The sequence below is a fragment of the Bufo bufo genome, chromosome 8, assembly GCF_905171765.1.
Source record: "Bufo bufo chromosome 8, aBufBuf1.1, whole genome shotgun sequence".
Lineage (NCBI taxonomy): Eukaryota > Metazoa > Chordata > Amphibia > Anura > Bufonidae > Bufo > Bufo bufo.
In genome coordinates, this window is record NC_053396.1 from 27860573 (window position 1) to 27877123 (window position 16551).

Sequence of the window (16551 nt, forward strand, 5' to 3'; positions counted from 1 at the left end):
CAAGTAATCCAGCTCTACTTTACACCAGCTTGATAAATGACCCATAATGTTCTTACACCTGATTGAGCCCCCCTCCCACCTCCCGATCCTCTAGGCCCGATAGGAAGTGCTATGGCTACTATAGCTATAACTACGCCCATGCACAGGTCACAGTGCTCTGGTGATAGCTGCCACCGTCTCACAGCACACAAAGCACAGCGCCGTACATTGTATAGTGGCTGTGTTTGGTATTGCAGCCCAGGTCTATTCACTTGAATGGGACTGAGCTGCACATGGACCAATGAATGTTTCGTCACAGGCGCAGCATTTTCAAACAGCTGGGATTCAGACCACCACTGATCTGATATTGGTTAACCTATCCTGAGCAGTGATGGTCAGTTCGCATTGTTCGCCAGCGAACACATGCGGGCTGCCATCTTGACTCACGAGTCCGGCGATGCACAGGTAAGCCCTTACCTGTGCCGGGAGCCGGTCTGAAATCAAATGCGGTCACCGGGAGCAGGCAGTTCCGAGAACAGCCGCCGGAGGCCTTCATCGGACTGTTCTCGGAACTGCCTGCTCCCGGCGATCGCATTTGATTTCAGACCGGCTCCCGGCACAGGTAAGGGCTTACCTGTGCATCGCCGGACTCGTGAGTCAAGATGGCAGCCCGCATGTGTTCGCTGGCAAACAATGCAAACTGACCATCAGTGATCCTAAAGGAGCATCGTACTCCTCGAAAACCACCTATAGATTTCCTCCTACGAAGCGAGCGCCTCCGTACATGCCCCCCTGTGACTCCTCCGTCCCTGCGGAGATATTTTCAGGAAGGGTATTGATAATCACAGACTGACGGATATGAGTCGAGCATTACCTGCGCCATAAATTATGCACATCCTCAGATACAGGTTGATATTTTTGGGGTTTTTTTTTATCGCCAAACCATCAACGTCAACCGCTAAATAATGAATCGAGTCATTAGACAAATGTATCGAGCCTTGGACCATTAAACAACCTCTCGCACAGGCTGACCATCTCGGCAGCAGGTCTGGAGGATGGCGCATGTACTGCCAGCTGTTTTTTTTTTTTTTTTGGAGGATGTGAGTGATTTGCAGTGTGAGATTCTCAGTCTGTACCCTGCAGCATCAGAGAGAGGAGGAGCACAGACCCAGGCTCGGTGGATGATATCACTGTGTAGCTCTGTGCCTCTCTCACATCCACAGCTGCAATCCTGCTGCTGCTGCTGCTCCCCTCGCCTCTATTCCAAGGAAAAAGCACACCCAGCCCAAGGAGGGGAGGCACGCGCCGCTGACATCCCTTTTGTTCATTCTTCTACCAGGTAGGCTGCCGCGCAGCATCCACATTCGTACAGTAGGTCTTCTCGTAGGAGGCAGCAGAGCTCAGCGGGTGAAGGAACCTGCAGCCTCTGATTTGCATGCTATTGCATTGTTTGATCCCGTCTCTTCTCTATCATTGCAATCAATGAGGTACAATGGGTTTCCCTATCCCCCCGCGGGGAAGGGTTGCACTGTGCTCCATTGAATTCTATAGGGTATGCAACATTTAGAAATGATGGCATAAGGCAATGTGAAAGCATTAAATGATTATAAGATAGAGAGACGATAAGGTCACATACACTATTTCTATCCATCGACGTGTATATGGGCGTGTGCCTAGTGATGTAGTATTGCACGATATACGCAATACTTTCCTACCGTGCCGACGCCAAATTTCTAAGACTAAATATATATATATGCAGAAATAAAAGAATAGGGCAACGTGAAAGCATTAATGGTTATAAGGTAGAGAGACGCCACGGTCAGGTACACTATGTCTATCTATCTACGTGTATATGGGCGTGTGTCTAGTGATGTAGTATTGCACGATAAACGCAATACTTTCCTGTAGTGGCGACGCCAAATTTTTGAGAATATATATATATATATCCAAAAATAATAGCAGAGGGCAACGTGAAAGCATTAATGGTTATAAGGTAGAGAGACGCCACGGTCAGGTACACTATGTCCATCTATCTATAGGCGTGTGTCTAGTGATGTAGTATTGAACATGATATATGCAATACTTTCCGTCAGTGCCCTCGCCAAATTTTTGAGAATATATATATATACGGTATATACAGAAATAATAGCAGAGGGCAACGTGAAAGCATTAATGGTTATAAGGTAGAGAGACGCTACGGTCATGGGCACTATGTCTATCTATAGGCGTGTGTCTAGTGATATATACGCAATACTTTCTGACAGTGCCCTCACCAAATGTGTAAGAATATATATATTGAATATGATTTTAAAAAAAAGCTGAACCTCAGAGGATAGAAATCTGAAGAACCCTTTCTATGACGTCAGCAGATGCTTAAAGAGCTGGGGGATGGGAGAAGTTTTCTCCAAAGGGATGTTCAAGATAACAGTGGGCCCCATTCATGGTTCTGTATAGGACCCGGCTTCTCAATCATCCAATTAACCCTGTCAGGGACCACTCGGCATATGTAACGGGAAGGTTTGGTAGCTTGGTATTTTGACCATGGTCATTGGTTTTCTACAGTATAGCCGTCTATAGTGGATGGGAGAAGTGGCCACTCCCTGGGAGACGGACTGGACGGTGTGGAGGTGTTCTCAAGGTTATGTATTGTTACCGGCAACTGCACACAGGGGGCAATGGCTGTAAAACACTGAACCATGTATGAAATTGTCAGAGGGCTTCACCATGCCTAACTTGACCGGGCAAGGGACGGTGAATGCCAGCTGACAGCTCATGGGTATGTCAGGTGTGCCAGCGCTATCTATTATCCATCTATCTATCTATCTATCCTTCTATCTATCTATCTATCTATCTATTATCTATCTATCTATCTATCTATCTATCTATCTATCTATCTATCTGTCTATCCTTCTATCTATCTATCTATCTATCTATCTATCTATCTATCTATCTATCTATTATCTATCTATCTATCTATCTATTATCCATCTATCTATCTATCTATCTATCTATCTATCTATCTATCTATCTATCTATCTATCTATCTATCTATCTATCTATCTGTCTATCCTTCTATCTATCTATCTATCTATCTATCTAATTATCTATCTATCTATCTATCTATCTATCTATCTAATTATCTATCTATCTATCTATCTATCCTTCTATCCATCTATCTATCTATCTATCTATCTATCTATCTATCTATCTATCTATCTATCTCTATTATCTATCTACCCTAGGTTTGTAGAAAGGTCGTCCCTATTTTCTGTGTAGGTAACATGGGCCTAGACAGGACATATCTACTGTAATTAAGAGCCAGTTGTTTATTATGGGTACATGGTCCCAAGCCTTAAAGGGGTTCTGCAGTTTGTTTGAACTGATGATCTATCCTCTTGACCCCCGCCGATCAGCTGTTTGAGAAGGCAGCGGCCGTGGCCTTCTCACTGTTTACTGCCGGCCCAGTGACGTCACGACTAGTATCACTGGCCTGGGCGGGGCTAAGCGCTGTTCAGTTGAATAGAGCTTAGCCCCGCCCAGGCCAGTTGATACTAGTCGTGACGTCACTGGGCCAGCGGTAAACGATGAGAAGGCCGCGGCACTGCTGGAGCGCCGCTGCCTTCTCAAACAGCTGATCGGCCGGGGTCCCGGGTGTCGGACCCCCGCCGATCAGATGCTGATGATCTATCCAGAGGATATGTCTAAAGTGTCATCCACCTATCCCAATGCAAAGTGAAAGAGGGAATAATAGAGCGATAATTACTAGGACCCCCCCCCCCCCATTCACTTTGTATATTGTTGGTAGCACATCTCCATTTGCACAGGGTGACGTACTGCCGACAAATATCAAATTTAGGTGCCATGTGAATTAGGCCATCACTGATCAACGAGCGATTTGTTCATATTTTTGGTATATTTACATGGTATTATCAGGAACGAGCCTTCATTACTGATGATTGGCCAATGTTTCTTGGCCAAATCTTCACTTACCTTCAGAAAATCGGACTAGAGGTATCGGGCATTAGTTCTCTCATTTCATATAGACAATGGGGGTTATTAATCAAACTGGTGTAAAGTAGAACTGGCCGAGTTGCCCATAGCAACCAATCAGATTCCACCTTTCATTTACCAAAGGAGCTGTGAGAAATGAAAGGTGGAATCTGATTGGTTGCTAGGGGCAACTAAGCCAGTTCTACTTTACACCAGTTTGATAAGTGACTCCATATGTGTTGAATGGCGGATTTAGTGAAGATTGTCAGCGGGTAAATAACGGTTGTGCAAATGTCCATTGTATGAATGCTTTTGAATATGTATTAGGTCGGTGAAGATGCTCTTGAAGAGGTCCATTTGTTCAGTCAATGATGAGTAGAGGCAGGGGTGTAACTAGTAACCATAGGGCCCCATAGCAAAAATTGCAATGGGGCCACGCTCTAACATATTTATTTTCAGTAGCAAGTCTGAAACGAGAAAAGCTTATGTCAGTCTCCCTCATGTGCAGGGATAAAGCACACAGTGATGTCACAGTACAGGGATAAAGCACACAGTGATGTCACAGTACAGGGATAAAGCACACAGTGATGTCACAGCACAGGAATAAAGCACATAGTGATGTCACAGCACAGGAATAAAGCACACAGTGATGTCACAGCACAGGGATAAAGCACACAGTGATGTCACAGTACAGGAATAAAACACACAGTGATGTCACAGTACAGGGATAAAGCACACAGTGATGTCACAGTACAGGGATAAAGCACACAGTGATGTCACAGAACAGGGATAAAGCACACAGTGATGTCACAGCACAGGGATAAAGCACACAGTAATGTCACAGCGCAGGGATAAAGCACACAGTGATGTCACAGCACAGGGATAAAGCACACAGTGATGTCACAGCGCAGGGATAAAGCACACAGTGATGTCACAGCACAGGAATAAAGCACACAGTGATGTCACAGTACAGGGATAAAGCACACAGTGATGTCACAGCACAGGGATAAAGCACACAGTGATGTCACAGTACAGGGATAAAGCACACAGTGATGTCACAGAACAGGGATAAAGCACACAGTGATGTCACAGCGCAGGGATAAAGCACACAGTGATGTCACAGCACAGGGATAAAGCACACAGTGATGTCACAGTACAGGGATAAAGCACACAGTGATGTCACAGCACAGGGATAAAGCACACAGTGATGTCACAGCACAGGGATAAAGCACACAGTGATGTCACAGCACAGGGATAAAGCACACAGTGATGTCACAGCACAGGGATAAAGCACACAGTGATGTCACAGCACAGGGATAAAGCACACAGTGATGTCACAGCACAGGGATAAAGCACACAGTGATGTCACAGCACAGGAATAAAGCACACAGTGATGTCACAGCACAGGGATAAAGCACACAGTGATGTCACAGTACAGGGATAAAGCACACAGTGATGTCACAGTACAGGGATAAAGCACACAGTGATGTCACAGTACAGGGATAAAGCACACAGTGATGTCACAGTACAGGGATAAAGCACACAGTGATGTCACAGAACAGGGATAAAGCACACAGTGATGTCACAGCACAGGGATAAAGCACACAGTAATGTCACAGCGCAGGGATAAAGCACACAGTGATGTCACAGAACAGGGATAAAGCACACAGTGATGTCACAGCGCAGGGATAAAGCACACAGTGATGTCACAGCACAGGGATAAAGCACACAGTGATGTCACAGTACAGGGATAAAGCACACAGTGATGTCACAGTACAGGGATAAAGCACACAGTGATGTCACAGTACAGGGATAAAGCACAATCAATGCAATGACACAGTGACGTCAAATAGATAATGCACATCAATACATTTCAAGTGACAGAGAATATACACGCAGGGATGTCACATTAGTGGGAAAATGCACAAGTTAATATGCATAATGATGTCACAATATGGGAATAATGTACACCATGACATCATAGCACAGGAATAGCACACCCAGGGAAGGTCACCACATATGAGAAATCACAGTAAAGGGAAAAAATCACCACAGTGATGTGATTTGAAGGCATAATTCCCACAGTGATGTATCACATACAGATGCAAAAACTACACTGATGTCACAAACAAATATAATTCACACTATGATGTCACAGGCAGGTATAATGCGCACAATATTATCACATATAGGTGCAGTAACTACAGTGATATCACAGGTAAGTATAATGCCCATGATTATGTCTCAGGCTGGTAAAATGCATACTGATGTCACAAATAGGTATAATGCACATGGTCCATGTTAGAGGCATGTATAATGCGCACGGTGATGTGATAGGCAGGAATAACGCACACAGTAAAGTCACAAACAGGTATAATGCACAAAGTGATGTCACAGGCAGATATAATGCACACAGTGATGTCACAGACAGGTATAATGCACACAGTGATGTCACAGGCAGATATAATGTACATGGTGATGTCACAGACAGGTATAATGCACACAGTTATGTCACAGGCAGATATAATGCACACAGTGATGTCACAGACTGGCAAAATGCACACAGCTATGTCACAGACAGGTATAATGCACACAGTGATGTCACAGGCAGATATAATGTACATGGTGATGTCACATACAGGGATAATGCACACAGTTATGTCACAGGCAGGTATAATGCACACAGTGATGTCACAGACAGGTATAATGCACACAGTTATGTCACAGGCAGATATAACGCACATGGGGATGTCACAGACAGGTATAATGCACACAGTTATGTCACAGGCAGGTATAATGCACACAGTGATATCACAGGCAGGTATAATGCACACAGTGATGTCACAGGCAGATATAATGTACATGGTGATGTCACATACAGGGATAATGCACACAGTTATGTCACAGAAGGTATAATGCACACAGTAATATCACAGGCAGGTATACATGATTATTACAGCACAGGAATAATGCAAAATGTAATGTGGCAAAGAAGGGAAATGCAGAGATAACCAACGGTGATTCCCATTATAGCTTAGAATGGGGCCAGTGCGATTCTCTACAGCCTCACACAGACTAACTTCCAGGGGATATGGTGCCCTGTGCAGGTGTTTGGTAGCCGCTTATCTCCTCTGTTCTCCTGCACATTATAATGAGAACAAACTGCAGATTTACGTTGTGGAGCGTCCTTCTTCTTCTCCGAGACTCTCCGTTACAGTATAATTAGTGAGTCTTGATGTTTCGTTACCAAGGAGATGGGAAAGCTGATTACTGGAACTGGGAATTGGGTGGAGAAAGATCATGTAAGATTGCTGCCAATACAAAGGCGTGCTCTGTAATCTGGCTGCCGCGCTCACTATCTGGATGATGCTACCCAGAAGCTGAAGTCAATGCACAGTATCAGCTGGATGCGGATGCAAATGATTTTGCTAAATTAATGAAGTCCACACAAATTATCTCCGTGCTTCTTGCTGATCTGCTGGGAGAAGTCCTCCAGAAGTAACTGAGCCGAGTTTGAAATTTGGTACAATTCATCAGTATATTATATTATTATTTGGATAACTTTGGACCCAACGTAAACCTACTACATTATATTCACCATGGGATGTAGCTCAAAGGGGAGCAGTCGCAACAGGGCCATAGTGCCTGGGGAGACCAAAAGTCACTCTGCCACACACGAAGACATCATAACTGGTACGTGGTAGATGGAGCCCTGGTTGGAGATTTGATGTTGGAGCCCAGGAGTAAAGCCTCTGGAAAGCACCATGGCCCTTGTGGTCATTCCCTAAATTGAGACCGAGCTGCAAAACAAAACACAGGCCAAAGGCAAGAATGAAGGGCTTTTCTTAAATCAGAATATTGATGACCTATCCTCATGATAGGAACATCAGTACGAGATTGGTGGGAGTTTGACACTCAAGTAGAGTTTGAACGAGGAGTGGCATACATAGACAGTCTAGGCCAGTGATGGCTAACCTCCAACACGCCAGCTTTGGTGAAACTACGACTCCCAGCATGCCCCATTCATTTCTGTGGAGTTCTGAGAACAGCCAAGCAAGTGTGCATCTTGGGAGTTGTAGTTTTATGACAGCTGGAGTACCGGAGGTTAGCTATGATGGGTCTAGGCCAATCTAACAGCTTCTTTGGGTGGGAGTTCCATGAGTCAGAACAGATCTAATACTGATAGCATACTGAGATAGAGCATGCCTTTAACCCATGTTCTTCTAAGGATCTTGGTCCCGTTCAGTCAAATCCAAGTTGGACTTGGATCTTGAGTGTTTTTGGTGGCCAAGATATTAGCCAACTGGATCTTCACCAGTTGGGTTGTGAGCAGAAATTAGTCACAAATATCTAGAAAGATGTAGCACTAAAATAAGGAATACACTTGACACTGAGGTCTTCATTATGTTGCACATGTTGACTACAGAGTACAGAAGATACTGCAGTAATGTGAACACGTTATTTCAGGCTTGTTGCTTACAAAAATAATGAACGTTGCTTAACAAGGGCATCACTCGAGCAACCAACAACTCCTAATTAACCGTTATAAAACTGAGGAAAAAACTGGTGAGAAAATGAGCTCAGTGTATCTCAGGATGATCTTTTCCAGTTGTTTGTTCAGGCTCAACCATTTGACTGCTTTAATGTTCAGTGAATCTAAGTGTCGTGTGAAATGGCCGTCCTGGGGTTGTAAGCTGATGACCCAGTGACAGTAAGAACATAATGGACCGCAAAAAGATGTAGTGTTGCCCTAAGTAACTAATAGACCCATGACTTCTACTTATCAAAGCTGTAACTTGAAGAACTTCAGCCCCAATTTAAAATTTGTACTGCCATGTGGCTTCTACTGGTCTACTGGTGTATTCTTATGTAGCAGAGGAGTCTTTGCACCCCCTCAGGAACCAGGTCTCAGGTGTGACGGCTACTTACAAACCCCCTATAGCTATGCCCCTGCTCTGGATAATACAATCTGGCATTGGATTGGTTGTTATGAACAAAAACCTAAGCCCAATCTGGTCCTTTAAAGCCTAGACTAGATGTCCACATCAGTCATGACCTTACCCACCATGACAGCCAAAGACCAAAGTCTTCCTTGAATGTATCCTACACAGAGGGACTCCTCCTTATCTTCATGGGAAATGTCACAACTGAGAAATATTTGTCTCTATAAAGTATGGAAGATAGATATGGAGAACCCCATCCTTGAAAGATCACATTGCTTACTTTGCCAGAGCGTGTAGAACTTTTTGAAGTTTGGATAGAAAACCAGGTATGATATCAATGTGTGGTTAGAAGTGCAAGGCTGAATTTCAGAGAAAAATTTGATTGAATTTATAAAAATTTGCAGAAAACACGGACTAGAATGGATTGCCTCTATACTACGACGGTCCATAATTTTGAAATCAATATCAAGCAGGCATGCTTACTCATGCTTTAAGAGACATCTTATGCATCATTGTAGGTGCCAGATGAATGAATGATCAGTCAAAAGACAACAACCCCAGGCTTAAATACTTACATTTATATTCCTTGTCATAACGTCTTTGTTTTTTTGTCCTGGTGAAGAAGCAGAGTTGCCCTAAACGATAAAACCCTATCCATATCCCCAGCTGTTCTAAATTTCTCGTATTGATGTGCCTAAAGGAACACGACTGAAACACATTGGGTCAGATCTATCAATGTATCATGGCAACATTTTTAAGCTGCTTGTTATACCTAAGACTTTCTTCAACCTTAAAGGGAACCTGTCACCGGGATTTTGTGTAAAGAGCTGAGGACATGGGTTGCTAGATGGCCGCTAGCACATCCGCAATACCCAGTTCCCATAGCTCTGTGTGCTTTTTATTGTGTAAAAAAAAACGATTGGATAAATATGCAAATTAACCTGAGATGAGTCCAGCGTGAAAGAAGCCCAGCACCGACCCGCATCCTGGGCTCCTTCACGCTGGACTCATCTCAGGGTAATTTGCATATGGATCAAAAAATTTTACACAATAAAAGCACACAGAGCTATGGGGACTGGGTATTGCGGATGTGCTAGCGACCATCTAGCAGCCCATGTCCTCAGCTCTATACATCAAATCCCGGTGACAGGTTCCCTTTAATGTCTTTCAATTGTACCAAACCCGTTCCTGTAATACCTTTAGTACAAAGGGCCCACATTTTTTTGTTTGTAACCCTATTTTATCTTGTCTGTACCCTCATTTTGATATACAGTAAGTGGAAATCTTGAGTGGAAGAGGAGGAGACAGCAAGAATGTGTCCATGATCACTTTGATATAGGTGGGTGATCAGGAATGGACTGGGAACTTAAAGTGGCCCTGGAAAAAAACAATGCCTCCCATAATGTGCCAGAAAGAAATGCCCCTACATAGTCCCCTTAGGGTCCATTCACACGTCCGCAAAATGGGTCCGCATCCGCTCTGCAATTTTGCGGAACAGGTGCGGACCCATTCATTTTTAACGGGGCCGGAATGTGCTGTTTGCATCCGCAAATGCGGAACGCACATTGCCGGTGTTTGTATTTTGCGGATCCGTGTGAATGGACCCTTATAATGCTTTTCTCCTCCCCCCCATAGCGCGCCCAGCAGCATTGTGCCAAATAAAAATAAAAAAAACAGTAATACTTACCTCCATGCTGCTGGCAGCCAAGCCATGCAGACCTCTTCCGGCCTGTGTCCCGCGCTGTAAGCTGCGCAGGTTAAGCGGCGCGACGATGATGACATCATCGCGCCTGCACCTGCTTTTGATAGGCTGCAGACACTAGATCTGAAGCCTATTAGAGAAAGGGGGAAGGGAGACGCCTCTCCCCTGCTCCGCCGCCGTTGTCCAGATGAATGTAGAGAGATAAACGCTTTCACAATGGAAGTGCTCATTTCCCACAGCCCCGCTGCCACTGCCTCTGCCCCCCACTTATCTCCAGGGCCGCGCCGCCTGAGGCGATCGCCTCACCTTGCCTAATTGGTGGTGCGGCCCTGGGGACCCCCCAGGAGAAGTGGGCCCCCGGAAACTTGCCTGGGTATGCTGGGTGCTGATGCTGGCCCTGCACAAATGGTTGAAAAACGGCCATGAAAAACTGACAGTATGTCCTTTTTTAATGGCCATTTTTTTTAACTGTCAAGTGAAAGGAGAGGAGACAGCAAGGAAGTGTCTATGTACACTTATGTGTAGGAAGGTGACCGGGAGACCAAAACACTCATTGCTAACTGTACGGTGGCTGCAAAAATCCTCTGATTACAGTAGGAAGTTGCTACTTCTGTACATGATCTGGATCACATAAAGAAAAAAAACACTGAAAAAATACTGTATTATAAAATGGCATTAAATAGTTCAGACAACTTGACACCATTTCACCGGTGTGAGTCCATCAGTGTCCCCTAATTGCATCCAGAAGTACGGATTTATTGGTAACCCAATCTTTGCCGGTACTACAGTGCATTACACATGTTACAGACTGGAGAGATATCACTTACAATACACAGCACTTAATGTAAAAGCTAAAATAAAGCTTCTGACGAAGTCCTGCTGGTGCAATGGTTGGTTGGGGAGGTTGATCAAAGCTGGAACCAAGGTGAGTCCAGTAATGTAAGTGAATGAGAGGTGCTCTCTATGTTGGATCTCTAGGGACAGCCAGCTGCTGGTGTTCTCTGATTGTTACACAGCTCGATGCTTCCATAGGGCGGTGGCTCTTGGATGAGGAGGCTGTGCGTCCGTGTTCAGCAGCAGGAGGTCTTCGCGAGCAGCTCAAGGGCAGATGAATGGGTCTGGAGGACTATCTGAGGCTCATTACATCTGTATCTTTTTCTGTTCATTATTTTACGGAACATGTGTGCATGTAAATTCCTCTGCATGGGTTAAATCTGCGTAGTCATCGTTTAGAACATTGGTCGTATAGACATCTGAAGACCACAGAGAGAAGACATGAATTTCCTATAGTTATAAAGCCTTATAGTGAGATGCAGAATTCTAAAAACAGGAGTTTACATCATAAGAGACTGGTCCCCGTCACTGTACTTTCTAAGCTGAGTGCTCGGGGGAACTAAAGAGTTAAAAATCCCACAACCCGAAAAAAAAAAGGTAGCGCTGTCCTTCAGCTTATTGAAGTCATTAGTATGCTGTTTAATTCTTTGCTTTCCAGAGGGTTAAAGGGTACAGTGGTCTGATATGCATTCTTTTTTTTGTTCGTACCACACCACAGAAAATCTGGAGAGATAAGGGCCAAACATTTGTCCTCTCATCTGTTTTTCCATTGGAGAACTGGAGCCGATTACAATTTTAAACCTTCTATTAAAAATGGGGATGAGACCAGCCTTAGCTCAGGCCCCCTACCCCTACTAAGGTATCACATGGGTGGGGTATATGGAGTTGTGTGCTGGTCCTAATGACTTAATAGAGGATTCCCTCCATAATGTTTGATAGAACATCAATTAAAAATATCATTCGTGTCTGAGACCATATTGAGACCGCTCACGATGTCTAAGAGAAAGGGGCTGTGGCAGGGTCAGACTGGCCCACCAGAGTACCAGAGGATACACTGGTGGGCCCAAGTTCTGACAATAATGGACCTCTAATAAAACAGGACCCTTAAGTCTGAGGCCTTCAGAATCATTCCCTCTGGTGGGCTGTGGCACTTGGCAAAGCTCATCAGTACTTTCAGCTTTTTTTCTAGAATGACTACAAATCCTGACCAAGAATTGTAACCCATTAAAGTTCACTCTACACATGAGATAGTTGGCTGACAGCTATCTTTCCTGATCCTCCCATACTGTGCTCGGTTTGGCCAAACATGCATATGTATGGAATGAGATGTGGATAGAGAGCTGCTAAACACCAGCAGTGACATATCTCCTAAGGTGCCCAAGCCTTATCTCCCACTACATCAGTCATTTGTGAACAGTCAGTAGGCCACCATACCCATTAGACGGTTGGCCAAATCAGTTGAAATCGGCAGAGATGAGCAAATCACTAAAAATTTGTTTTCGGTTCCAAATCAATTCTACTAGAATTGCAAGTGCTCCAATTGGCCTGAAAATTTATATATGATTCTCTTATTTTCTCTCTCTCTCTACAAAATTTGACGAAATCAAATGACCAAAAATTCTGATTCGGATCCATCTCGAATTTTTATAAAATTCGGATTGAATTTGTTTCAAATCGATTTGGTCATCTCTAGCTGATACACATCTAATGAGCATGGCCAGCTGTATCCTGATTCTAGGCATCGCTGGGCCCCAAAAAATCAGTCAAAACCCCTTTTCTGGGGTTTGCGTCAAAACACTTTATTGTCCGACCCTCAATATATTTTCTTAAGGAAGATTTATAATGTACAGAGAGGATAATTTTTGGCCAGTTTGATTATTAAAAGTTATGTGCCAGTTATGAGCTCACCTTGAAATTATGGGGAGAGGGGAGTGGAGGGTGGGAGTGGTGGTTTTGGCCCTGAGGGTGGTAGTAGTGCTTATGGTGGCAATTTTCCCTTTCTGGCTCTCCCTGGGGCTGTGCAGTGTTAGCAGTATGGAACCTTTCTTCTCTCGGCACACACCCTGGTCTTGGGGCCCCTGCCTGGTGGTGATTGGGGTACCCTTGATGCTTTGGCAGGGTGCAAGACAGGAGCGTGGATGATGGAGTTAGTAACCAGGCCAGTTGATATCAATAAATTCTGTAAGTCCCTCTTTACTTAAGTGCAGAATAGCAATAGTACATCAGAGAGAGAGAGAGAGAGAGAGAGAGAGAGAGAGAGAGAGAGAGAGAGAGAGAGAGAAAGAGAGAGAGAGAGAGAGAGAGCACCTAGTACACAAATGTGTGTTTCTCACGATATATATGTGTTGTCTAACTGGTACTTTTTCTCATTATGGAGAGCCCGCGGTATGCAGAGTACGCAGTATTGTAGGCCTGACGATGCCCCTACTATGCCAAGTACATGTGCACAGCATTGTAGTCCTGGCAATGCACCTGGTACTCTGAGTATGTGTGCACAGTATTGTAGATCCAATAGCTCATCGTTAGTTTCTATGATTCCCAGGCTCAGGGGTATAAAACGAAGATACGGTTGGCCAAGGCATTTCAAAGCGTGGAAGAGTGTACAAGCAATGTTCTCTCTCACAAGAGCAAAGCCTTTTTCTGCCATAAACGAGCACAATACCTTGCTGGCTTACTCCAATGCACGGCCTTGTAGATTCTGGACCTTCTAATTTCTTCCCTTTCTCCCTCTGGAGCACTTTTTTGCACCAATTGTTCCTAGCTCTGAGGAGAAAGCACACGTAGATCCTCTCTCTTCTTCAGGTAGCACTAGACTCTACTTTAACTGAACTAAGCAGAGGGCGGGCCCAGGTCCATCTCATGGCAACCTAAAAGGGTTGAGTCCAGGTGTTAACCCTGACTTATCCTTACAATACAATGCTGTTATATGAACACATCAAATCAGAACTTTTCACTTAACTGTTTAACATTATATCAATTTACCATTTGCAGCTACCCTATTCTGGCTGAAAGGATGTCAGATGTTGAGTTGCATTGAAGACTATTACTCCATTGTGTTATAATCTGTTGCTCGGGGAACATTCTGTTATTATTTGTCAGCTCTTTAAACTCATGATATTTACAAAAAACCCACTTGAATAAAGGGCAAAGTCTTCATCTGCTATTCATGGGTGTGACACCATGCCAGCTTGTGTTGAGATGGATTGTCCAGGTTTACAAAAACATTAATGCATAGTGCTTGGTGCAACCAGGGCGTCGCCATTGCTCCTTTGTACCCAAGCTCCGCTCCTCCTTGTGGTCCAGCCCCTCCATCGCTGCTTTTATTGATAGGCCCAGGCAGTGACAAAGCAGCAAAGGGGAGGGGCTGGCCAAAAGAGCTTAGATGACACCCTTGTTGCACCAAACAACTAATGTTCATTTTAGGAAAAAGTATTATAACTCGGGAACAGAGCCTCAGATCAACAAGCTATGTGTATATGCAAACAGTTGGATAGAGAGGTCGCTGGTGACAGAATTAGTGAATGGGATGGAAGTGCACATTAAATTTGCCGAACCCGCCTTTTCTTGGTGGGATTGGCCCACACTTTAATGTGTATGGAGTGTCCAATCCTTTTGTTCTCCAGGGAGATAAGCTGCCGACTGAGGATCCAGGCCTAGCATGCATGTATCTGGTGGAGTTTGGACAGATGGTTGCTGGCCATAAGCCTTTAAAGGTGTCTAGGCTCCTCTACATCACAGAAGCCCAGCTGAAGTCTGGCGACAGGCTTGTTGCCCCTTTAAGATGAGAACGGGCAGCTCTAGATCATACAGGCTGTGACTCAGGATCACTACAAGATTGACGCTGCTTTCACATGCAGTTTTCTCTCTCACTTTATTGTTTTCAAATTGCCAACATTTTCTCCCAGGAATATATGATTCTTTGTACCGTAAGATGCCCCTTTCTGTTTGCAAACCCACATAACAGCAGACACTTTTGTATTGTATGTGTCTATTACAAGAAGCTGCATGGGGGTATGCATTACCCCGGTTCAAAGATCTATAATAACCTGTGCATGTGCAGTCTCTGGATGGCAGAAGAGGCTAAGAGAGTTAGGAAAGTGCAGCAAGAAAAATGAGAGAAGTGTCTGGAAATTGCCTAAGTGTAAATCCAATCATATCCGCCATTGTATAATGACAGCGGGAATCAATCAGAGGCCTCACTGCATTACTCAAGGTATCTGCCGCCATGATACCAGAAGCTGGGGGAGGGGGGCAAGAGATGGAGCAACAGCGGGAGTCCTGTAACGCTTCTCCCCGACTTGTATTGATTGCTGAGCATAAGAAGAACAGCAAAATCAAGTGTGTGTCTTTCTTCAGATTGTTTCAGACAGGTTCTCTATAAAAAATAATTGAGATAAAGAAAATTACTTCAACAAATCTACTATCTATCTACCTATTATCTATGTATCTATCTCATATCTATCTATATCAAATCTATCTATCTATCTATCTATCTATCTATCTATCTATTATCTATCTATCTATCTATCTATCTATCTATCTATCTATCTATCTATCTACCTATTATCTATGTATCTATCTCATATCTATCTATATCAAATCTATCTATCTATCTATCTATCTATCTATCTATCTATCTATCTATCTATCTATCTATCTATCGTGATAGGTGGGGCCATTGTGAAATATCGTATCTATATTTCTGTTAGTCCTTCTATCCATTTATCTATCTATCTATCTATCTATCTATCCATCCATTTACATTCTATCATATTTCCTCTCCTTTTATGTGGACTTGAAGTCCGGTATATGAGCCTCGAGTATATTCAAGTTGGTGTCCCTGCTGAATTTTTGAAACATATAGGAGGAAGGGGTCTCATCTTCCAGGATTACACAGACTTGTACCTCTATTTTATGCCGTTCTCTGTATCTGTTGGCAGAGCTTAGTGTGACCAGCCCCCAGACATAACTTTGCTTGGGGCACCAGAAATGCCAAATGCCCCAGGTCCAATAACCATAGTAAGTCTACAGTTCTGAAATGTGATCTCTTCTTCTCTACTCCCTGTGTGGGGGAACCTATGAGAGATGATGCTCTATGACTTA

At 44.0% G+C, this 16551-nt stretch overlaps 1 protein-coding gene across 1 annotated transcript in view; it reads left to right on the forward strand.

The window, feature by feature from the left end:
• Window positions 1–1124: 1124 nt before the first annotated feature.
• L1CAM (L1 cell adhesion molecule) overlaps window positions 1125–16551 on the forward strand; it is a 182362-nt gene continuing 166935 nt past the window's right edge. Inside the window, exon 1 of the mRNA XM_040406138.1 lies at window positions 1125–1318. The gene's annotated coding sequence lies outside the window, so the exon portion shown is untranslated. The remainder of the gene's footprint in view (window positions 1319–16551) is intronic.